Genomic DNA, 24,882 nt, shown 5'->3' with positions numbered 1-24,882 from the left:
GTGAATTTACATTTCCATTAAGAGTGCATGGGAGTACCCCTTTCTCCAAATCTTTAGCAGCATTTTGTCATTTTTTGATAACAGTGATTCTCACTCATCTCATCGTGGTTTTGATTTGCTTTTTCCCTAATGGTTGATGATACTAACCATGTTTTTCATGTATGTATTGTTCATTTGAATGTCTTCTTTTGAGAAGACATTTGGATAATTGGATAATAATAAAGAATTGTATAATTAACCTATTTTTTTAAAAAAAGGGTTATTTGGGGTGTTTTATTTTGTCTTGTTTTGTTTTGCTATTGAGTTGTTGGAATTCCTTATAAATTATGAGTATTACCCCCTTGTCAAATGTAGAACTGCCAAATACTTTCTTCTATTCTGTGGGCTGTCTTTCCACTAGGTTGTTAGTTTCCTTTGCTGTACAGATGTTGCCTGTGCATTTGGATCATATTCAAAAACTTTCTCTAGCCCATGTCCTAAAACATTTCCCCCATGTTTTCTTCTAATCGTTTCACAGTTTCAAATCTTATACTTAACTCTTTCATCCATTTTTGATATTTGTAATTGGTGAGAGGGAGGATCTAGCTTCAGTCTTCTGCACTGTGGATATCCAGTTTTACCAACACATTTATTGAAGAGACTGTTGATTATTCACTGTGTATTCTTGGCTTATTTGTCAATCAGTTGGCTGTAGATGTGTGTAGTTATTTCTGGGCATTTTATTATGTTCTGTTGATTTGTGTGTCTTTTTTTATGCCAGTGTTTTGCTCTTGTGATCACTATAGCTTTGTAGTATATTTTGAGTTTTAATAATATGATACCTCCTACTTTTTTTTTTTTTTGCTCAGGATTGCTTTATCTATTTGGGGTCTTTTAAGGTTTCATATGTATTTCAAGATTCTTTTCCTAATTCAGTAAAGATTTACATTAATATGTTAATGGGGATTGCATTAAAGTTATAGATCACTCTGGGTAGTGTGTATATATATATATTAAAAATATTCTTCCAATCCATGAACATGGAATATATTGCCATTTATTTGTATACTCTTCAACTTGTTTCTTCAATGTTTTTTTAGTTTTCATTGTAGAGATCTCTTCTTTTCGTTTAAATTCATTTCTAGGTATTTAAAAAGATTTTGTAACTATTGTAAGTGGGGTTGCTTTCTTGATTAACATGCCAGCAAGATTACTATTAGCATACAGAATGCTACTGATTATTTTGTGTGTTAATTTTATATCCCAAAATGTTGCTGAATTTTTTTTGTTTCAATAATATTTTAGAGGAGTCTTTAGGGTCTTCTATAAATGAGATCATATCATCTGCAAACAAGAGCTGTTGACTTCCTTTTTTATTCCCAATTTGAATGCCTTTTATTTCCTTCTCTTGCCTACTCTGTCTAGGACTTCAATTGCTATGTTAAATAAAAACAGTGAAAATGGACAACCTTGTTTTGTACCAAATCAAAGAAGAAAAGCTATCAATTTTTTCCCATTATATTAGCTGTGGGTTTGTCATTTGTGAGCACTATCATGTTGAGGTACATTTTGTCTAGACCTAATTTTTTGAGAATTTTTTCATGAAAGTTTAGTTTAATTTTATCAAATACTTTTTATGCATCTATTAAAATGATCATATAGTTTCTGTGATTCTATTAATATGGTATATCACATTTTAAAATTTGCATATGTTGAATCATCTTTGCATCCCAGGAATGAATCACACTTGGTCATAGTCAATGATCTTTTTAATGTGCTATTGTACTTGGTTTACCAACATTTTGTTGAGGATTTTGCAACTTTTTTTCATCAGGAATATTGGTCTGTACTTTTCTTTCATGTCTGTGACCTTATCTGGTTTTGGGTATTGGAATAATGCTGTCCTCATAAAATGAGTTTGGAAGTATTTTCTCCTCTTCAATTATTTTAAATAGTTTGAAAAAAATCGGTATTAGTTCTTAACTGGTTTCTTTTTATCTGCAAGTAAATGAGCTGAATTTCTCTTCCATAAAATAAATACAAAGAGCAGTAAATGAAAAATCCTTTATTAATGTCTTATGCCTTCAAGCAACCACTGCATCATGTTCTTCTCTTCACAACCAAATATCTATAGACTTTTCTATAGTTCCTATCAACATTTTATTTTCTTCCAATTACTTTTTGATCCAATGGCCTTCATGTGGTTAAATCCAAGAGCTTTTTTTTAAGTGTCTTACTGTATATCTCTTTGATATTTACTGCTCACGCTCACTCCTCCACCCTGCATGTATTTTGTAAATACTTCCTGCCCTCAGCTTCCATGATTTCAAACTAAGTTTAATAAATTGTATCACTACTGTTTTATTCCTTTATATAATCATTCTTCTCCACCCACACATTAAAGTTTGTCTTGATATGAGTCTGTTGCTCTTTAAGTACAATACTCCTGCTAAATAATGATAACATTACAAGGTTTTCAACATTTTATCATAAGCTCTAACCATTTCTCTGAGCACCTATTTAAATAGCCTCTTCTAGTTTATCTTTCAGCAGATTTGTCATTGATGTACACAAATGCCTTTGATTTATGAGTGTTGATTTTATATCCAGCTACTTTGCTGAATTCATTTTTTAGTTCTAGGAGATTTCTGGTGGAATGTTTTGGATCTTCTAGGTATAGAATCATATCATCTGCAAATAGTGATAATTTGAGTTCTTCTTTTCCTATCCATATCCCTTTAATTTGTTTCATCTGTCTAATTTCTCTGGCTTGAGTTTCAAAATCTATGTTGAATAGAAGTGGTGAAAGAGGGAATCCCTGTCTTGTTCCAGTTTTTAGAGGGAATGCTTTCAATATTTCTCCATTTAGAATGATGTTGGCCTAGGGCTTAGCATAGATAGCCTTTACAATGTTGAGGTATGTTTCTGTTATCCATAGTTTTTCTAGTGTTTTGAACATTAAGGGATGCTGTATTTTATCAAATGCTTTTTCAGCATCTATTGAGATGATCATATGAGTTTTATCTTTGAGTCTATAATATGATGAATTATATTTATTGATTTCCATATGTTGAACCAACCTTGCATCCCTGGGATGAACCCTACTTCATCATGGTGCACTATCTTTTTGATATGTTTTTGTATTCAATTTGCCAGAATTTTATTGAGAATTTTTGTATCTATATTCATTAGAGATATTGGTCTGAAGTTTTCTTTTGTTGATGTGTCTTTGTCTTGTTTTGGAATCAAGGAGATATTGGCCTCATAGAATGCTTTTCAAAGTGTTCCCTCTTTTTGTATTTCATGAAATAGTTTGAGAAGTCTTGGTGTTTGTTCTTCTTTAAAGGTATTGTAGTACTTAGTTGTGTATCCATCCGGTCCTGGGCTTTTCCTGGTTATTAGGCTTCTGATGGTGTCTTCTATTTCGTTGCTTGAAATTGACCTGTTTAATTTGTGTATATTATCCTGATATAGTTTGGGCATATAATATGCCTTTGATATTTTGTATTTTATTGGAGTACAAATGCTCAAAATAATTTCTAATTATCTTCTGTATTTCTGTAGTGTCCATCATAATATTTCCTTTTTCATCTCAAATGTTAGTAATTTGAGTTTTCTCTCCTTTTCTTCGTTAGCATGGCTAACAATTTATCAATTTTATTTATTTTTTTCAAAAACCAACTTTTTGTTTTGTCAATTTTTTCAATTTTTTATTTTGTTTCAATTTCATTGATTTCAGCTCTGATTTTAATTATCTCCTATTTCCCACTGCTTTTGAGGTTGATTTGTTTTTCTCCCTAGGGCTCTGAGATATAATGTTAGGTCATTTATTGGTTGACTTTTTCTTCTTTGAAGAAATGAATTCCGTGCAATGAACTTTCCTCTTAGAACTGCTTTTGTAGTGTCCCAGAGATTTCAAGAAGTTGTATCAGTGTTCCCATTTACCTCTAAGAATTTTTTAATCTCCTCCTTGATATCTTTTGCAACCCATTGTTCTTTCAATAGCATCTTATTTAGTCTCCAGGTGTTGGAGTAGCTGTTATTTTTTATTTTATCATTGAATTCTAATTTCATTCCATTATGTTCTGATAGACTGCAGGGTAGTATCTCTACTTCTTGTATTTACTAAGATTTGCTTTGTGGCATAATATATGGTCTATTTTAGAGAAGGATCCATGTGCTGCTGAGAAAAAAGTCTATTTTCTCATTGATGGATAATATATTCTATATATGTCAGTTAAGTCTAAATTATTGATTGTATTATTGAGTTTTATATTTTCTTGTTTAGCTTTTGTTGGAAGAATTATACAGTAATAAAAGAGATGTGTTAAAGTCACCCAGAATTACTGTATTGTGGTCTATTTGACACTTGAACTTGATAAGAGTTTGATTGATGAATGTAGATGCTCCATTGTTTGGGGCATATATAACTGTTATGACTTGTTGATGTATGGTTTCCTTAAGCAGTATGAAATGTCATCTTTATCCCTTTTGATTAACTTTGGCTTGAAGTCTACTTTATTTGATAAAGGATGGAAACCCCACCATCCCATTTACAATAGCCTCAAAAAAATAATAAAATACTTGGGGATAAATTTAATGAAAGAGGTGAAAGACCTCTACAATGAAAACTACAACATGCTAAAGAAAGAAATTGAGGAAGACCTTAGATGATGGAAAGATCTACCTTGTTCTTGGATAGGCAGAATTAATATTGACAAAATGACCATACTACCAAAAGCACTATACAGATTTAATACAATTCTGATTAAAATTTCAATGACATTCCTTATAGAAATAGAAAAAGCAATCATGAAATTCATCTGGAAAAATAAGAGACCCAGAATAGCCAAAGAAATACTTAGCAAGAAGAGTAAACCTGGTGGCATTACTATTCCAGTCCTTAAACTATACTACAGAGCAATAGTAACAAAAACAGCATGGTATTAACACCAAAATAGACTGATAGACCAATGGTACAGAAATAGAGAATACAGAGTCTACCCATATAACTACTGTTATCTTATATTAGACAAAGGTGCCAAAAACATACATTGGAGAAAAGATAGCCTCTTCAACAAATAGTCCTGGGAAAACTGGAAATCCACATGTAATAAAATGAAAATAAACACTTATCTCTCACCATGCACAAAACTCAACTCAAAGTGGATCAAGGACCTAGAAATTAAACCTTGTACCTAATAGAAGAAAAAATAGGCCCAAATTTTCATCATGTCAGATTAGGCCCTAACTTTCTTAATAAGACTCCTATAGCACAAGAATTAAAACCAAGAATCAATAAATGGGATGGATTCAGACTAAAAAGCTTCTTCTCAGCAAAAGAAATAATCAGTGAGGTGAATAGAGAGCCTACAGAATGGGAGCAAAACTTTTCCACAAGCACATCAGATAAAGCACTAATCTCTAGGATATATAAAGCACTCAAAAACCTTAACACACCACACACAAAGACTCAATCAATAAATGGACCAAATAACTGAAAAAACATTTCTCAGAAGAGAATATAACTCAATCAACAAACATATGAAAAATGTTCAACATCTCTAGCAATTAGAGAAATGAAAATCAAAACTAAGATTTCATCTCACTCCAGTCAGAATGGTAACTATCAAGAATACAAACAACAATAAGTGTTGGCAAGGATATGGGGGGAAAGGCACACTCACACATTGCTGATGGGACTGTAAATTGGTACAATCAATATGGAAAGCAGATGGAGATTCCTTGGAAAACTTTGAAGGGAACCACCATTTGACCCAGCTATCCCACTCCTTGTATGTATCCAAAGGACTTAAAAACAGCATACTACAGGGCCACAGCCACATCAATGTTTATAGCAGCACAATTCACAATAGCTAAATTGTGGAACCAACCCAGATGCCCTGTAGTAAATGAATGGATAGGGAAACTTTGATATATATATATATATATATATATATATATATATATATACACACACACACACACACACACACACACACAAGGGAACATTACTCAGCATTAAAAGAGAATAAAATTATGGCATTTACAGGTACATGGATGGAGTTGGAGAATATAATGCTAAGTGAAGTAAGCCAATCCAAAAAAACCCAAAGGCCAAATGTTTTCTTTGATATGAGGATACTGACTCATAGTGGTGATGGTGGGGCAGCATGGAAAAAATGGAAGAACTTTATAGATAGGACAAAGGGGAGAGAAGGAAAGCGAAGGGGTAAGGGGGTATAAATGATGGTGGAATGAGTTAGACATCATTACACTATGTACAATGTTTAAACACATGAATGTTGTGAAAATACTTTGTGTACAATCAATGACTTGAAAAATTGTGCTCTATACATGTAATATGAAATGAATTGCATTTTGCCATCATGTATAACAAATTAGAATAAATAAGTAATTTTTAGAAATAAATAAAATAGCCTCTTCTAGGATATTTAAAAGATGCTTCAATATTCCAGTAAATTCAAAATCTGCCACAACCTATCACAACACTACCACCCATAACTTCACTCTGTTCTTTGCTTTCTATCTCATTATATGGGAACTCACCTTATTAATTTGCACATACCACATTATTATGCATCATCCATAATATTCTCTCATTATTCCTTTAAACCAAACAAATCTGGATTATTTGTGCCTCCTGAAAAATATCCACTTCTTTCTACCTCTCCTATATCTTGCCTGGTTTCCCTGCCCTCACTCTTGCTTCTACCCATTCTGTTCTCCATTTTTAAAGCTAGGATGATATTTTTGAAAGGTAAATTTGATTATGTCATCCCCCAGTAAAAACCCTGAGTGGGATTTCCATTCATGTGTTGAACCACTTTTACGAATTTAAAAAACCCATTGGCAGTCATAGCCCTTACTTCTCTCTCTCTCTCTCCATTGTTTATCTTACCATATTTCCTCAATGTCTATAATCCATGCATGTTAACGTTCTCCCATATATTAAATAAGGAAGCCCCATCCTTCCAGAGAACATGTTATTATTCCCCTTAATTAAAATGCTCTTCACCCACATACTTCATTGTTTTATTTAACTCTTATTCTACTTCTACTTTTTGACTCAAATAGACTAATTTTGCCTTTCTCAACTCAACAGCACAGAAGCTTTGCTAAGTCCCCTGTTATAGACCCTCAAAATATTCTCACCTTTATTACAGGGCAATTTTCATATTTGTGATTTTTAAATTGAAGCTCCAAACCCTTTAGAGTCCAAAACATATTATTAATGACTAAATGGATGAATGTACATATCAATTAATATGTGCTAGGGAGGAAGGTAGCAATAGCAATTTTAAGATAAATAAATACCAATTCCTGCTCTCTTATCTGGTAGGAAAAAACTTAGGCAAATAATTAAAGGCATAATTTAGTGAGATAAGTATTCTAATAAAGAAATGTACTACCCAAATGTGTGGAGAGGAAGATCCAATTAATTTTACATGTAAGGGACAAGAGCAGGGAGGTTTCAAAAGAGAGTTAGCATTTGTGCTAGATTTTGAAGGATGATGCAGAACCAGTGAGGTAAAGACTTTGGGGATAAAGATAACCTAAGCATAAAGCACAGAATAAGCAAAGTCCAAAAGATACTTGCATGCATGTCAGGTCCAGGGAACTTGGAATCAATGGTGCTTTGTGTCTAGCATGTGCAGTGTATGGAAGGAAAGACACAAGCAAGGCAAAGAGGTATGCAGGCATAGAATTGCTGTGGCTCTGAAATACTATGCAAAGTGCTTCAGAAGACACTTTTTCTGATCACAGTGGGATATCCTCAGCTTTTCTAATCCAGGTGATGTATAGAGTTTGCAAAAGATAGCAAGTAACAATGCAGTGTGAAGAACAGAGAAGTGACAATAGGAGAGGCAGAGAGACCAATAGAAACCTATTATAATCATAATAGGAAAGTAGCAATAGAAATGGAGAGAGCATTTTGAAGGTAAAATAATTGTGACCTTCTTACAAACTGAAATGTGAACCAGGGAAGTGGTAAAAGAAAGAAAAAAAAATCAAAGATATCTTGCTTGGATGACTGAGTGGCCTTTACTGAGATGGGGACACATTAATAAGAAAATGTGTTATGGAGATGAACGCCACCTTTTTCTGCCTTTATAATGCACACTATCACTATATCATGGTAAAAATATGCAGGAATTCCTTGTTTTTCTTAGCAGCTGGAGAGAGATATCACTTTAAGGAGAGCCCATAATTTGTTCAGAAAGTGTTTTGATAAATCTGCTTAAAGATTGAACTGACAACTAGAATTTGCAGTCCTGGGATCTAACTTTGTACACAGGAATGTTGGAGGAAATAAAGATGCTGTGGGTGACTAGGGAAAGATTGGAGGTGAGGTAGACACAGTAACTAGAAGAGGAAAAGAGATGCCTAGTGAGTACTTGCAGGTGAAATGTCTGCAGTATGTGTGGTATGGAATTCTTCCTCACTTTCTCCCATGAATTATTCAAATAAATTCACACTTCAGTCAGGCATGGTGGTTTATGCCTTGTAATTCCAGGAACTCTGGAGGCTAAGAAAGGAGGATTGCAAGTTCAAGGCAGTCCTTAGCAACTTACCAAGATCTTAAGCAACTTAGTCAAATCTTGTCTCAAAATTAAAAAAAAAAAAAAAAAAAAAAATCCACACTTCACACTAATGCCTTGTTGAGTGTGGGGTTCTTTTTGAGGGGTGAGAGGTTATACCAGGGATTGGACTCAGAGGCATTCAACTGAACCATATCCCAAGCCCTATTTTGTATTTTATTTACAGATTGGGTCTCACTGATTTGCTTAGTGCCTCAATGTTGCTGAGGCTAACTTTGAACTCACAATCTCCTACCTCAGCCTCCTGAGAAGCTGGGATTATAGGTGTGAGCCACCGCACCCTGCTTGAGCATGTTTTATTTGGGAAGAATACAAAGTGCCCAGGATTGTTTTATTTTTGATAGAGAAATCACAGGAGAGTTTTCTCTGGGTTTCAGTACAATTTAAAGGCCTGACAAAGTTTATAGTGCATAGAAGCATAGAATCTTTGTAGGATGAATCTCCTCTTTGAGATTTCCTAAAATGAAGAATATTCCTGAAAAAGTAAAAAAAACAATGAGTGAAAAGCACAAAGATATAAAACAGCAAGCAGTCTGGGATGATGAGTAATAAAGGAGGAGAAAATCCAGGTGAGTAGTGGGAAAGGATTAAAATAAGGTATTTAAACCAAAATTCTAATTGAAAAATGGGGTTTATATTAATTTTTCCCCAACAGTATTTTAGAGTAGATTCATGATACTTGTTGTCTAACCCTTATAAACATTTCACTTTGAATATCTACAAATCCCTAAGATATAAAACAATGAACACATAAGGCAACCAGAATTTTAGCAAATTCTTCTTATTCTATTGTAGAACAAAAACTTAAAACATGCAAAAATCTCTTAAATATACCACTAAAAAAATTAAACAATGCAAATAAGAAACAAACATGCATGAAACCATCATGCAATAACACATAGTTATAATATTGCCACCAAAAAAGTTACATTCTTTTTTAAAAAAAATATTTATTTTTTAGGTGTAGATGGACACAACACAATGCCTTTATTTTTATGTGGTGCTGAGAATCCAACCCGGGTCCCGCCCGGGCTAGATGAGCGCTCCACCGCTGAGCCACAATCCCAGCCCAAAAGTTACATTCTTGGTAAAAGTCAATGTCCAATCTTTGAAGTAAAGACTGTCACTTGAATGAAGAAGACATTGTAGGATGTGTAGTGTGAATACTGGCGAATTCCAGTTCTTCTCCCTTCACTCAGAATCGTGGCTTTAGTTAGGACATGCTTCCTGTGATTTTTTCTGCTCAAGGGTGAAGTCGAATCTCCTTCACCTCTCAGGGCAGGGAAGCAATTACGCATGACTACTTCTGTAAAATTCACATAAAAGATATAAAGATTAGTTTCATTACATTTCCATTATTCTTTAATAATTATTGAAACAAAGGACTACCTACTCTAGATGGCTCAATGGACCTTGTGTTTCTTCCCCTGCATTTGTAATGAATTGAATAGATTTTATATTTTCAACAAATCAATTGCCTATTCCCTAATCTACATTATTGTTCACTTAGAAACGATGAAGCATTTTACTCTTCTGGGCAAGGTGTGATGACACATTCAATGAGGGCAGGGTTTTTATGCAAATTATTCATTGACACCAGTGAAACAGAAACATATCACTTAATATCAAAGTGAAATTAGCCAAAAGATTCATTATTAATTTTTTTTACTCGGTCTAATTTTAAAGCCTGAGATCACTGGTATACCTACTGTTCTTTCGGCAGGCATCACACATTTAAGGAAAAAGCATTCCTCCATCCACATCTCACCTGAAAAAATTATTTTATTCTTTTTCCAGGCACTGGGAAGATGATGTCAATTTTTCATCTTTTCTATGGCCTGTTATAGGAATTCTTGGCTGCCCTACAACATTTTGGCAACTGCAATTCATTGAATCCAGCACCATCAGAGAATCCTCACTGAAAGTGAATAGTGGCTATGTAGGAGGGTTTCTCTCACACTTCATCTTGACCTTCTCTAGCTCATACTAAGATAAGCTGGCTTTTAGGATCATTTTATTGATATTACTTAACCATGTTAAGGAAAATCACTTTCAGAAAGAATTTAGTCCCACCAAACCAACCTTCTGGGAAATCATTTAGTCAACCTGTCAGACCAGACTAATCATGGTTGGCTAAATGCCTGTAGCTTTGTTTAAAACCTGAATACACAGAAAACAAACCACACCTTCCATTATTAAACATCTGGATATTGCAAGATACCTGGGATACAATGGGGTGCTTACAGTTTTCACCAACTCTAAATTTATCCCAGACTTAGAGCCAGAGCACTGGACAGACAACATCAAAAAATAATAATGAAGACTTCTTGAATAATGTTTGGTTATACCTACTATTACATTATCTTTATGTACTTATTTTCACTGCTGTTAGAATTTATGACTTCCAAGTGTAAAGCATATGTGAAGTTACCTGGTAGTGCTGCATTTGGGAAAATGCTGTACTTGTGGTTCATGGTGAGGTCGCATTAGTTCAGCAGGTCTATCCAAGCACAAATCTAGAAGATGTTTAGATGCAGAGCCCAATTTCTCACAAGTAACATGTCAGTTCTCATTAGGTATATAATAAAGTGTATTGCAAGACCTTTTAAGTCAGCAACCATTTTGACATAGCCTTGTATCGGGATGAACAGCTGTTGTACACAACGTGATTCTTAAGGAAAATATAGATGTAATCAATCACTATTGCAAGAGAAAAAATTTACAATATTAAAAAAGTTTAGCAGATGTACAATTCTGCGTATTTGTGCATACTTGGTTAACTGTTTTTTCCATAAATTAGCAAATCCCTGAGTATAATCATGAATGTTCTGATAATTAACATTGCTTCAAATTCTTCTTCCACAAACTCCTATAATATTTTTTCAGTCATTCAAAAAGCAGTGGAAATATTGAAATTCTATTCATCAGACCAAAAGCAAAATTGTGGGAAAAAAATTAAAATAAAAACACAGATACACAAGAGTTTAGCTTCTGAAACACAGTCTCAATTTTTAAAAAGAAAAAAATAAAATAAGTTTTCTTTACTAATTCCCTTAACCCTACATGATCCTAAACATGTATGAATAAAGGTAGCAAAAGACAGCTTAGCCCCAAAAAGTAACAGGGGAAATGGCCCCCAAAACAAAACAAAATAGAGGACTAAATGAACAGGTGGACATCATAAATTATCTTCCTAAAAACAGCTGTATTAATCTTCATAAATACAGCATTTTTAATTTTTTAAATACTTGCAGTAAAAAAGTAACAAGTTATAACTTTCCAAATAGTATTATGCAGTAAATTCTTGCAAAGTTTTTTTATTTTGCAAATAGAACATGCTTTCTTGCTATCATGTAACTTTTCCTTCAAACTCGAATGACAGACACACCTATTAGACAAGACTATTGTTTATTCAAGAAGTATTTTTGAAAATTCATAGTGTGCCAGAATGTACACCATACACTCTTAAACAAAGATAGATAGATAAATAGATACCTACCTTGCTATTTTTTTGCATATTTAATTTCTTAAAGAGAATGCAAATCACATTAACCTAATACATGCCAGAAATAGCATTTACTTAGTTGAGCATGCAGTGCGTGAATTTTTGTCACTGATAGTGAAAGGTCAGAAATCCAGAGAAAATGTCACCCTTGCACCAAGATTCAATACAAATTGAATAAATCACAAGAGCAACAAGACAGGCCAATCAGGAGAGGGAACTGCTCCTCTCAGATAGCAACACAATCATGAAGAGACCGAGAAAACATTTTTTTTTAACAAACATGAAGATATGATCACACTTGCAATGTACCCCAAAGTCTTTGTGTTAAAGGTTTGGTCACCAGCCTATGGCACTGGTGAGAGGTGGTAGAATCTTTAGAAGGAGGATTGTAGTGTCTTTTCACTTTGGTCATTAGGGATGTGCCCTTGAAGGAATATAGGGACTTCCACACCTTTCTCTCACTCTGCCTTCTGACTGACCTGAAGTGAAAATTCATCCTCCACCACACACTCCTACTACCCAGGATGAACTGAGATTCCACAAGCCCAAAGCAACATGACCTGTTGATGGTGGACTGACCTCTGACACTGTGAGTCAAAATAAATCTTTCCTTCTCTAAGTTGATGTTGTCAGGTATTGTATCACAGCAACTGAAAGCTAAGTAGCACAATATTCTGTGATATGTATCATTGCAATTATGGCTGTTTTATTTAATATTTCAGGTTTTTACTCCCTTCAGGTGAGCTTCCAAAACTCTAATTATAATGTTATATTGTGAATTGTGTGCCATGTATGAATGTGTAACAACAAATCCCTTAAGTATATAAAACTATAATGCACCAATTTTTAAAATGTGGGGGGAAAAAAAGAAAGTTGAATCAAACACAAATCAATTGAGAGTCCTTATAGTCAGTCCTTCAGTAAGGTATTTGTATTTCTTCAGTAACCATTTATAACTCTTAAAAATAACATTTACAAATATAACTGTAAACTCTGAAGGTATTTGACTCACCTCAGCCCAGGACTCCACTCAAACTTTTGCTCAGACCATGTAACACTTTTCATACATTCATCTCATTTGTCACTCCACAATCAACTGCAAGGCAAGGTCCTTGTCTTATGCAACTTGCTACTCAACGTGGATGACATAGAATAGAATGTTCTAAATAATAATTTTAAAATATGCATTGAATTTGATTTTTAAACCATGAGAATCAGAAAAGGAAATAAAATCAAGACTATCATAAAAATATTTTGTTTTGGAAAGATCAGGGTTTGATTGAAAAGGTGATATTTTCCATTAGTATTTGAAATGTATTTAAAGCCCATACCTTTAAATTCTGGCTATATAATTAGCTCTCAGCATGACAGAACAAGTCACTCAACCTCTCTATTCCATACTAGTAAAAATTATTCTAATTTACCTTACAAGAAGGTTGGGGGAAACCAGCTATGAAGCAAATTATAGTATGAAAGTACTATATAAAGATTAATGGGGAGGACTATGACTTTTAAAAAGTGATCATAATGAAAGAAAATAACTCTGGATCCAACAGCAACTTATATCAAAAACAAAGCAGCTACAGAAACGACTTCGAAGTTTTTTTATTTTCTTTTTCTCCAAACAGCATCAAGTCTGGATCATACTTTGTGTTTGTTCTTGTAGCCCCTGAATACATTCTGAGATTACTTATACAGTATGCCTTGTGTTACAATATTTAGTTTATCATTGACGCTATAAACCTTATTATTCATTTAAAAATACACAACCTGGAAACAAGACCACGGTTTTATAAACTACAAGAAATACATCACTTAAAGTGAGTTACATTTTGAGGCTGTAAGAACCTAAGGATCTATACAAAAGTTCCTTTGTCTTAATACATCTTTTCTCCCATCCTTTTATTGTGAAAATTATCTAGATTTCATAAAACAGTAACCACAATACAATGAATGCCAATGCTCTTTATCCTTTATCTCTATGCACCAATTATTAACATTTTTCCACATGTGCTGTATGGCTATACAAACATAAACATACATACCCTTTTTTTTTTTTTTGCTAAGCCACTTCAAAATATCTTGCACATATCATAATATTCATCTCTAACTATTAAATACTTCAGCTTGTATTTCCTAAGAAAACAGGAAACAAGACCATTTTCCTGCATACTCATAATTACATTATCACATTCAAGAAATAAAATATTGATGTTATGATATTAGTTAATACAGATTTTCTCAAATTATCTGTGAAGATGGATTAGTATTCCTCATTTGCAATCAATTGGAAATAAAACTAAATTACTAAAAAAAATGAGCAAGCACCTGGATAATACAACAATATCAAATTGCTCCAGAAGTTTTTAATTATTTACTTTCAATTTCTGTACTTATTGTCTTTCAGGCCAGTAAAAAAAAAGAAAAAAAAATCAAAAAGAAGGCAATTGGCACTGACTTAAGGACCTAACTTTGAGTAGCACTTTACAACACTGAGAAAATGTTCAGATGTGCCCAATGACCTCACCCATGACATTTTTTACTATTTCTGAAGCAATAATCATGTCTATTCTACCATCTAAGAAAGTGATCCTTTGTTCTATCTCTCCCTTTCCTTCTTCCTCTTTCTTTCTCTTCCTCTGAAATTCATAACATCCACCTTTTTGAAGAATCCAGGCTGATTTGTAGAATACCTTATAAGATTATTTTGTTTATTGCTATCTCATGATTAATTTCACTTTTCAGATGTTGGGCCAGAATGCTACAGTAGGTGATTCTTTGCCTTGCTTGACATTAGGAAAATGATGCTAGTTTTTCCCCATTACCGTTAATGTCAATGTAGTGTCTGTCAGGTTACATTATGTATATAGCTATTTTCTTTTTTAATTCATAATGCTTGATACATGAACATGGTGTGAATATCTGGTTCTTCAACAAACACATTACCCAATACATTTGATATCTATTTATGATCTTATCCTGAAATAATCAGTATATTTTAGATGAAAACGTCCATTTCTATTTCTATCAATTTTTATTCATTATCTATCATACTATAAAGAAGAGGTCTCTTTGTTCCTAAAACCTTTTTATTTTAGGAGAAATATTTCTATGAATTCATGGTTTATTTTATTATTTTTCATTTAATATGCTATAATCCATTATCATCATAATCCATTTTGAAGTTGAAGTTCAAAGTGTTTGAAATTTTCACAGTCAGAATCTCTTCAGGACAGCTCCAATGACGCTGTGACACGTCCCTCAAAGTTTTTAAGTACTTCCTTACTTTCTGATAGTGTATTCATCATGTAATTTCCATGCCCCATACATTCAGTAATCATTTCACCAGTGGTTCCTGGTTCTTTTGAGCAGGATCTGGTGATTTAAAGCCAAGATCTGAATGCTAGGTATACTCATTACTATTGCATGTTATACTTTTCAAATAACTATAAAGGCATTCACATTTTCTAAAATCCTCTTACCTTTCCAACCAGTACAAAAAAAATCTGTTTCAGACACGAAAATATCTAATATGAACTAATATTAGATATTCATAATATTAGATATAAATATCTAATATTTATAATATTAGATATAAATATTTATATAATTTTTTAGATATAAATATTTATATAAATTTTTAGATAAATATCTAACATTGGCAAACAATACTAATGGGAAACTTTTGATGTAAAATTTCATATGCATTTAAACACCTATCACTACAGATATAGTCAGAACTTTCAGGGATAAAGTTTTTACACATAAAGATATAAAATTTTATTTAAGTCTTCTTAGGAGTGAGAGTTTTATACTTTCTGAATCTCCCCAAGAAGACATGATGAATCTGTTTCTTTACAACCCTAATAGCACTGTTTCTTAATATTCCGAAGTACATGGTGCACTCATACTATACTATGACTGTCTCTGACTATTGCTCATCTACCTCTATCATCATACATTTAGTTCCTAAAATCAGAAGACTTGGATTTGAATTCCAGATCCAGCACTTAACTAAATTTACATTTTTTTTAAAAAAGTGACATATTAAGTCTTAAAACATCAGTTTTCTATGTGGAAATTGTGCTGGGAGCCATTAGCCAAGTAGGTATGACAATTTCCTTGCCAGCGTACCCCATGTTGCTTAGTGGAAGGACTCCTGGAAATAGGACATTTTGCAGTGACATTGCAGTTAGGTGACCTTGCTCAAGGACCAGGGCGGATCCGGGATTAGGGTGTTCCCGGTTTAGGATAATCGGGTTTAGGGCATTCCAGGTTTAAGATTATTCCTGCTGGGAATAGGGCGTATCCTGCTGCCTGAGTTCCCCTTGAGTTCTCACGGGATTCAGACAGTATTTTTTGGGAGACGGAAGCCCAGTGGAGGTGGATTTGGGCAGAGAACGTGGATTTCCCCAGAACGTGATTGTAGACGGCTGGTGTGAGTTCGGGAATAAAGAGTTGCTGTTTGAATCTACAAGCTGTGTGGTGGCTCGTGATTGTGTGCCCAGCCAGACTGCGGCATTTGTGCCCAGCCAGACTGCGGCAAAATTGGGATATTATTTCTTCATAGGATTGATAAAATTTCATAGCATGACCTCATAGATTGTGACTTTAAATGGGGAAAAAAGAAATATACAAAATCGAGTTAGGAGTATTTTCAATACCCGTAAACAGTTGAGATTTTGAGAAAGTGTGATTCAGTCAAAGTCAAGTGTTTAGCATAAGACAGAAAACACATTTACATGTCATAAAATTTCTGTCAAGTTAAAACCTTTAGACACACTTGTGAAGATATTTAAATGTCCTAGGAGGTATTTTAAAATTCAAGATTCAAAATAGTAATCAACATAGAAAAATGAGCAGTTCCATGATTTCATCAAGTCAGAAGTAGACTAGAGTTCTGTGTTAGTTGCCCATTGGACTCTTGAAATTATGAAGTCTAGGACATAATTTCCAGCCAAAAAACACAGAGTGCTCAGTAGGGAATCTTGTCAGTTCAAAGATGGCTCTGGACATCTAAAACGCCAGGTTACCAAGGAATTCTCAGATGATAGGAAGCCTAATGTAGCCACAACAGTTATCTTTTTTTCCATGGTAATAAACATCTTCAAAAAGGATAGATTTGGTATAGAATATGGACAAGTTTGAAATTACCCAATACATTTGATATCTATTTATGATCTTACCCTGAAATAATAAGGCAGTGGAGGCTGCTGGTTTCAGCACCAACAACTAAAGAGTCAAAAAGTTGTCACTGCCATTCTTACAAGATTAACTGGATAAACTGAAAATCAGTTACCTAGCAAGAGAACTGAGGTTAATGGACAAGCTGTCACCCTGGGAAATCTGGAGAGACAGGTGAATCCCAAAGAATATATTAACCCGGATCTCTAAACTTTGAACAGAAGCCAGTGGAGCCGTTAATTGAAACAATTAAGGAATAATTTTAACAATTTCCTGGAGGTGGAGTGTGGAACTCAATGGTCATAGTCATAGGGAGGACATCCATATTTCCTGGACTCTACCTCCAGGAACCCACCAGGTACTTAAGGTAAAGAGCTGAGAAACATCCCCTTGAAGTTCTGGCAGGAGAAGGGACACAGTAACACCATGAAACTGCCTACAACCTTCTCCATTTGAAAAGGGCACACTTCTCAGGGGGAAAAAAAAAAACTTTGGTAAATTTTGCTGGGAGAAAAGAATTCCTGTCTTCTTCAAAAACCAAAAGCAAATCATTTGAAAAGATCAACAAAATGGATAAATAAATAAACCACTAGCTATGCTAACCTTCAAAGTAGAAAGAAAACCCAATCGCCAATATAAAAAATGAAAAATGAGGACTATACCCAAAGGACCTAACAACAGCATTCTACAGGGACACAGCCACATCAATGTTTATAGCAGCACAATTCACAATAGCTAGACTGTGGAGCCAACCTAGATGCCCTTCAATGGATGAATACATAAAAAAAAAATGTGGCATATATACACAACGGAATATTATTCAGCACTAAAAAATAATAAGATCATGGCATTTACAGGAAAATGGATGGCATTAGAACAGATTATGCTAAATGAAGTTAGCCAATCCCAAAAAAACAAATGCCGAATGTCTTCTCTGATATAAGGGGGGCGGGGGAGAAGTGACTCAAAATGGGGTAGGGAGGAAGAGCAGGGGAAGAAGATTACCTCTACATAGGGGAGAGGAGTGGGGAAAAAAAAAGGAGGGAGAAGGGGAATTGCTTGGATGGTGGAAGGAGACCCTCATCATTATACAAAACACATGTATGAAGATGTGAGGGAAAAAGAGAGAGAGAAAAGAGAATAGTGTTAGCTTATATTAGGTAGAGAGAAGTGATGGGAGGGGAGAGGAGGGTATTGGGGGATAGGAAGGATAGTAGAATGAAACATACATTATTATTTCTGTGTGTATATATGTGACTGCATGATCAATATGATTCTGCAACCTGCACACTCAGAAAAATGAGAAATTATATCCCATATGATTCAAATGTATGATATATCAAGGTCATTGTACTGTCATGTGTAACTAATTAAAACAAATTTTAAAAAGTTAAAAAAACTCAATAAAAATGGGAAAGAAATAAAAAATGAATTTAAATAGATAATAAGGGAACATTATAAACAAATCTAGGGTCATAAATTTAACTTATATCATTCTTAGATGAAATGGACCAATTCTTTGAAAGACACAAACTACCAAAACTCACACAAGAAAAAGTAACCTGAATAGTTCTATATCTACTAAAGAAATTGAATCATTAATTAATGACATTCCAAGTAAATAAAGCATCAAATCCAGATGGTTTCACCCATGAATTCTTCTACACATTCAATGAAGAACTAGTATCAAACTTCTACAATCATTTCCTGAAAATAAAAACAAAAAAATACATAACCTCCCATTTATTCTATGACGTCAGCATTACTTTAACACAAAACCAGACAAAAACATTACAAGAAGACCACAAGCTAATATTTCTTATAAACATAGAAATATCCTCAAGAAAATATTAGCAAATCAAATCCAAGAATCTATCAAAAATTATATTAAAAATTACACACAATGACCAAGTGGGATTTATGTCAGGTATGCAAGGTTGCTTCAACATTTGAAAATCAATTGATATAGCATACCAATAGAATAAAGAAGAAAAATCAAAGGATCGCATCAATTAATACAGAAAAAACAAGTTTACAAAACCCAACCCCCACTCATGACTATTAAAAAAACAAATCACAGAAAACTAGAGATACAGGGAATGCCTTCAACTTGACAAAGAAATGTTTCAAAAATCCTAAAGCTAACATGCTTAGTAAAGGTGAGAAATTGGACACTTTTCTTCTAAGAATGGGAACAAAATAGGATGTCTGCTCTCATTTCTATTCAGTATCTGACTTGAATTCCTATATAAAATAAAACCAAAGAAAACATAACTTCAAAGTATGCATGCCTGAGAGGAAGAAATAGAATTGTGTATTGCTGGGTCATAGATTAAGTATATTTTTAGAACATACCCCACCAAATTCCAGAGAAGATGGCCCATATTATATTTATACCAATGATGTTGTAGACATTGTTTCTCCAAGTCCTCACTATCATTTGACATGATTAGCATTTTTAAAAATTTTTGCCATTTTAGTATATGTGCGTGATATTTTGTGATGTTTTAATTTGCATTTCCCTAATAGTTAATGATATTAAACATTTTTTCATTTGTTTATTTATTCTCTATATGGCTTCTCTGGAGAAGTGTCTGAGTCTTATGAAATTTGAAATTGGATTGTTTGTTTGCTTTGAGGGTTTGTATATATGTTCTTAATTCTTTACCAAATATATTATTTGCAAATATTTAAGTTCAATGGAATTTTTTTTTTTTTTTTTTTTTTTGGTAAATTGTGCCTTTGGAAACTTTGTCACCTAACACAAAGTCATGAAGTTTTCTATCATATTCTCTTCTAAAAGTTTGTAATTTTATCTTTTACATTTTAGGTCATGAGAAAACATTTTGAGTTAAGTTTTAAAAAATATGTGAGGATGAGATCAAAGTTCATTTTTTGTCCAACACTATTTATTAAAAGGACTATCTTTATTGACTTACTTTTTCCATTTGTCAGAAAACCGTAAATTCAGTTTAACTGTGTAAATTCAATAAGCTTTCAATTGAAAATCACATGTCCAAACTATGATGTGATATAGTAGAACATTTAGGAGAAATTTAGTTTCACTTTATTTACAAGTGTAAATTTGTTAGATTTATAATTTTAAGTACTCCAAAGGTTTCATTTGTTAGTATTTTGTAGTATTTTAAATTGTACTATTTTAAAAGGAAATTAATCATATCTAACGCATAAACATTTTAAAGTGTTGAAAGTGGTTAACCAAATATGTAAAGAGAACAACTATTATTAAAAGGACACTTTAAGTAGATTGCTAAAATTTTCTAGGCCTCTCAGTGGAACAAGTCACATAAGCTGCACTATCATACTTAAAAATAAGTTGGCCTTTTGAATACATGTTTAGTAAATTAAACACTAATTTTAAGAAACAAAGCAACACTCATTAGCATAGCTAAAATACCAAAGATAACAGTAACAAAATCTGACAAGGGTACAGTGATATTAAATTCCGCATAGATTGGTTCTGTGAATATAAGAGGGCACTAGTATAGAAAATAGTTTGGCAGTTTCTTACAAAACGAAGCATGACTTAACACATAACCCAGCAATTCTACCACTAGGCAAGAGAAAAGAAAACTTTGGTTCACATAAGAACTTTACACAAATTCTCTTAGCTGCTTTGTTTCTAAATGCCACAGCATAGAAACATCATGAATGTTCCTCAACAGGAGACTGTCTGAGCAAATTCCATCTGCCACAGTCCGGCTGCAGCAAAATAACCGGGGGGTGACGAACAACTTGTGTACGTTGAGACTTCGGATCAAGCTAGCTGCCTGCAGAACTTACCTGGACTGTGATTTACCTGGACTGTGAGTTAATCTATTGAGACACTGCTTTACCTGGACTGAGACAACAAACTGTAATCTACAACAAATTGTAACTCAGTATCTTTGCTAACGGTGTCATTGCTGGTATAATTTTTCCAAGGGCTTCTTGCATGGAGCCATCAATTGGCTTGGTATTGTGGCATTTTGTATCCTCCCCTTCTGCTTGTAGCAGATTATTTATGGTGTTTGTGTAAAAACCACTATGGTCGTTATTTAAATTAAACAAAAGGGGGAAATGTTAAGGTCTGTAAACAAGTCAAGATGGCACCTGGCATTTTACCAGAGGGAGTGGTTTGTGAAGTAACTCCAGTGAGCCATTAAGTGTGGAGATTCCTTATTGGTTGACTGCTGTTATCTAGTTTATGTTAATTAAGATAAGCTGTGTGTAATGTATATATACCCCTCCTGTCCTACAATAAACGGCTCCCACTCCTGCTATATCAATGTACACAAGTTGCTCATCACCCCCTGGTCATTTTGTTGTTGTTGTTTGTTTGTTTTATTGGTTGCTCAAAACATTACAAAGCTCTTGACATATCATATTTCATACATTTGATTCAAGTGGCTTATGAACTCCCATTTTTACCCCATATATAGATTGCAGAATCACATCGGTTACACATCCACGTTTTTACATATTGTTTTCTTAGTGCCTGCTGGAATACTACAGGATTTTCTTTAGCATCATTGCCGGGGTTCCTGCCTTCATCCCAGTGCCTGTGAGGACAAGGGTGGAAGAATTTCCAGTATCAACCCTAACATTATAGTGTAGCCATACCATGGAATGCTACTCAGTCGTGAGAAAAAAAGGAACTGTTGATAGATACAACAATTTGGATGAAAAGTGAATTGTGCTAAGTGAAGAAAGCAATCGTAAAACATTAGAGACTATAATTTCTCATTGATGGAATATTGAAATGACAAAAATATAGATATGGAGAACAAATTTGTATTTGCCAGGAGTTAGGGACTGGCAGCAAAGGTGAAAGGGAGATAGTATGGCCACACAAGGAAGCATGAGGAATTCTTAGAGTTCCGGAAATGTCTATATCTTAACTCTGGTGGTGCTCACATAAATCTTCACATGTGATAAAAGTAAATAGACCTAAACGACACATTTAAATGAGTGCATGTAAAAGTAACCAAGGTTGAACAAGATCCAGTGGATTCTATCAACATCAACATCCTGCTTCTTATACTATGCTCGACATTTGCAATTCACCATTGAAAGAAACCCAGGTAAAGTGCACACAGGACTCTCTCTGCTGTTCATGAATCTGCACATGAATTTATATTTTAAAACATAATTCAAAATAAATGTAATCACTAAATGGTTCCTCTATGCAATCAATCAATCAATCCATCCATTAAGGACATAAAAAAACTCACAGTGACATATAGCATACAGAAATTGTTTAGAATGATGCTCAATTATATAGTGCTCATCTAATAGCTTGTACCTGCTGCTTCTGCTGTCACAATTATTGCTACTTATTAAATTATTATAATTAATATTTTGAACATGGCCTGACACTCTCTGTCAGCTATCCTCACGGCTTCTTCATTGCCTTTAGGTACCCGAGAAATTTACTACAGAAAACATTACTTCCTTGACCAACTTATCTCCACTGACCCTCCTTTTTCTTTTCATTCTTCTTTGCTCCTCACTCTGCATTTACCATGATTTATTCTCCTTCTTAGCACTTATGATTAAATGAAATACATCAGCTTTATATGTGTATTGTTTTTATCAAATCCCCCTTCAGATTTGAGAAAGCAAGCTCTATGAGAAGAATGTTTTATCTGTTTTTGTTCACTGTTGCACCTCTAGTTCTTGCAAAGTGCCTGGTAGAATAGAGGCTCAGAAGTATTTATTCTGTGAGTAAACATTGCATTAAACTGATGAATGAATGTTAATATTAAAGACAACAATGCAAAATTAATTTTCCTTATGTTTTAAATAACAACTTCTGATGTGAAAAGAAAGCAAACGATGCCTTATAAAATTATTTTCTATTTATTAAAATGTTCATAGAATTATTTTGAAGAGAATCCTTTATATACTTCAGTGACCAAAAAAAAGATTACAAAAAAAAAAAAAAATGTTGTGTTCTTCCAGTGTGTAACACCACTCTCCTTATACCTTATTCATAAGTTAGGATTTAGAGCCTGCTCCCTTTTGGAACCTACTCTCTTCATTTCACATCTCTGCTTCCACTAACTTTCAAGTTAACTGGCTCTTAGTGTCCCACTTCTCAGGGTGGAAGCCCAGTTGCCTCCAACCAAATTTGCATTTTTGCCTTGAGGATCCATATAAAGTTTTACTTGAAGTTTTTTCCTGCCTCTTTGTGCAAGAACATTGGGATTCATCCAGTTGCATAAACATAAGCTCCCCCCACCTTTGCCTCCCTGGATATCCATGAGTCTTTTTAGTTTCCCTAGAAAGAAGAAGTGACATTTTAAAAATATCTACGGTGCACACAAAACTGTCTTAGAGGTGATACATCTTAACTTTTCCTCTTCTTCCTTCTTAAAGGTGAAGTGCTTTTTAGCAATTCTTCCAATGAATTCATGTGGTTTACTCTTCATTGGAGGGATAAATAAATAAGGCAGGGGATATTCTAAACATAGGGAGGAAAACAAATACTTAGATTTATTGTATGTGCTAAAAATTGTAAGGTATTAGAAGGACAGAGGTTCCAGTAGGGAGTCACCAGACAGTAAAAAGGAAGTAAAACAACTCCCATCCCAAATTAAGCAGGACCTGCAAGGCAATGGTGGAAAATCTACTTCATAACGCCTAGAGATCTCAAGCTCATAAAAAGCAGTCAGAGAGGACTCAAGGACACTGGGAAGGAGTACTGTAAATGGAAGGAGCCCCAACATAGCTGAAATTTGTGTATTATAGGTAGCTGGTAGCTTTCTATTATTAAAAAGCTCAGAAAGTGATGTAAGTTTGGATAGCAAACCAATGACTTGGTCATTTGAAACAATGGAGGGTCACTTTTATGCAGCATGTTTCACTGTCTTTGTCACCTCACCAGAAAGCATTGTTTTTCTTTGAACTCACAATAACATGATGTCATACTTTATGCATTTGGATTTTGAGACCAAAGTTTTGTGTCATTATGAGGATTTTACTATGTGTCTCTGGAGGTAGCTCTTGCTCTCCAAGGAGTCCTTTCTAACCTCAAACCTGTTTTGGAAAGAGAGATGGTATGAAGAAGATAGAATGGTCTTAAAGATAGACGAGTTTGGGGGATCTTCCAACAGTTTGGAGCTCTAGAAGAACAATACTGATTTACACCACTGCTGACCGTGGTCAAGGCAATGGAGAGGGCTAGAGAAGAGCTGGCTCACCTTACTGGTTGGAGAGCCCAAAGGGGGCCTGTGCTCCCTGAGTGCTTCTGAGCAGGAATGAGCATTTTCCTAGTGACCGTGAATGCCATGAGGGAGAAAAGACTAATTTGGGTCCTAATAGTGCTCCCTGAATGTCCAAGGAGACCACAGCAAAACTACCTACAAGAGTAGGTAGTGGGAGGTATCATGTGTCCTAGAAAGAAATCACAAGAAACCACAGGGCTGAGATGCACTCTTTAGGGAACTGCAGAGTTAAAGCCAGCAGAGAACTTCTGAACTGAAACACCATAAGTAAAGAAAGGCAACTTGGAAGATCTGTCAAGGCCAATGATCCAAGTCATAAAACCAAACACTGGTAACTCATCCTCTTAATCTCTTCCCCACT

This window comes from Marmota flaviventris, chromosome 4, assembly GCF_047511675.1.
Source record: "Marmota flaviventris isolate mMarFla1 chromosome 4, mMarFla1.hap1, whole genome shotgun sequence".
Classification (NCBI taxonomy): Eukaryota; Metazoa; Chordata; class Mammalia; order Rodentia; family Sciuridae; genus Marmota; species Marmota flaviventris.
The sequence above is the reverse complement of the archived record's forward strand: the minus strand, read 5'-3'. Positions refer to the sequence as shown.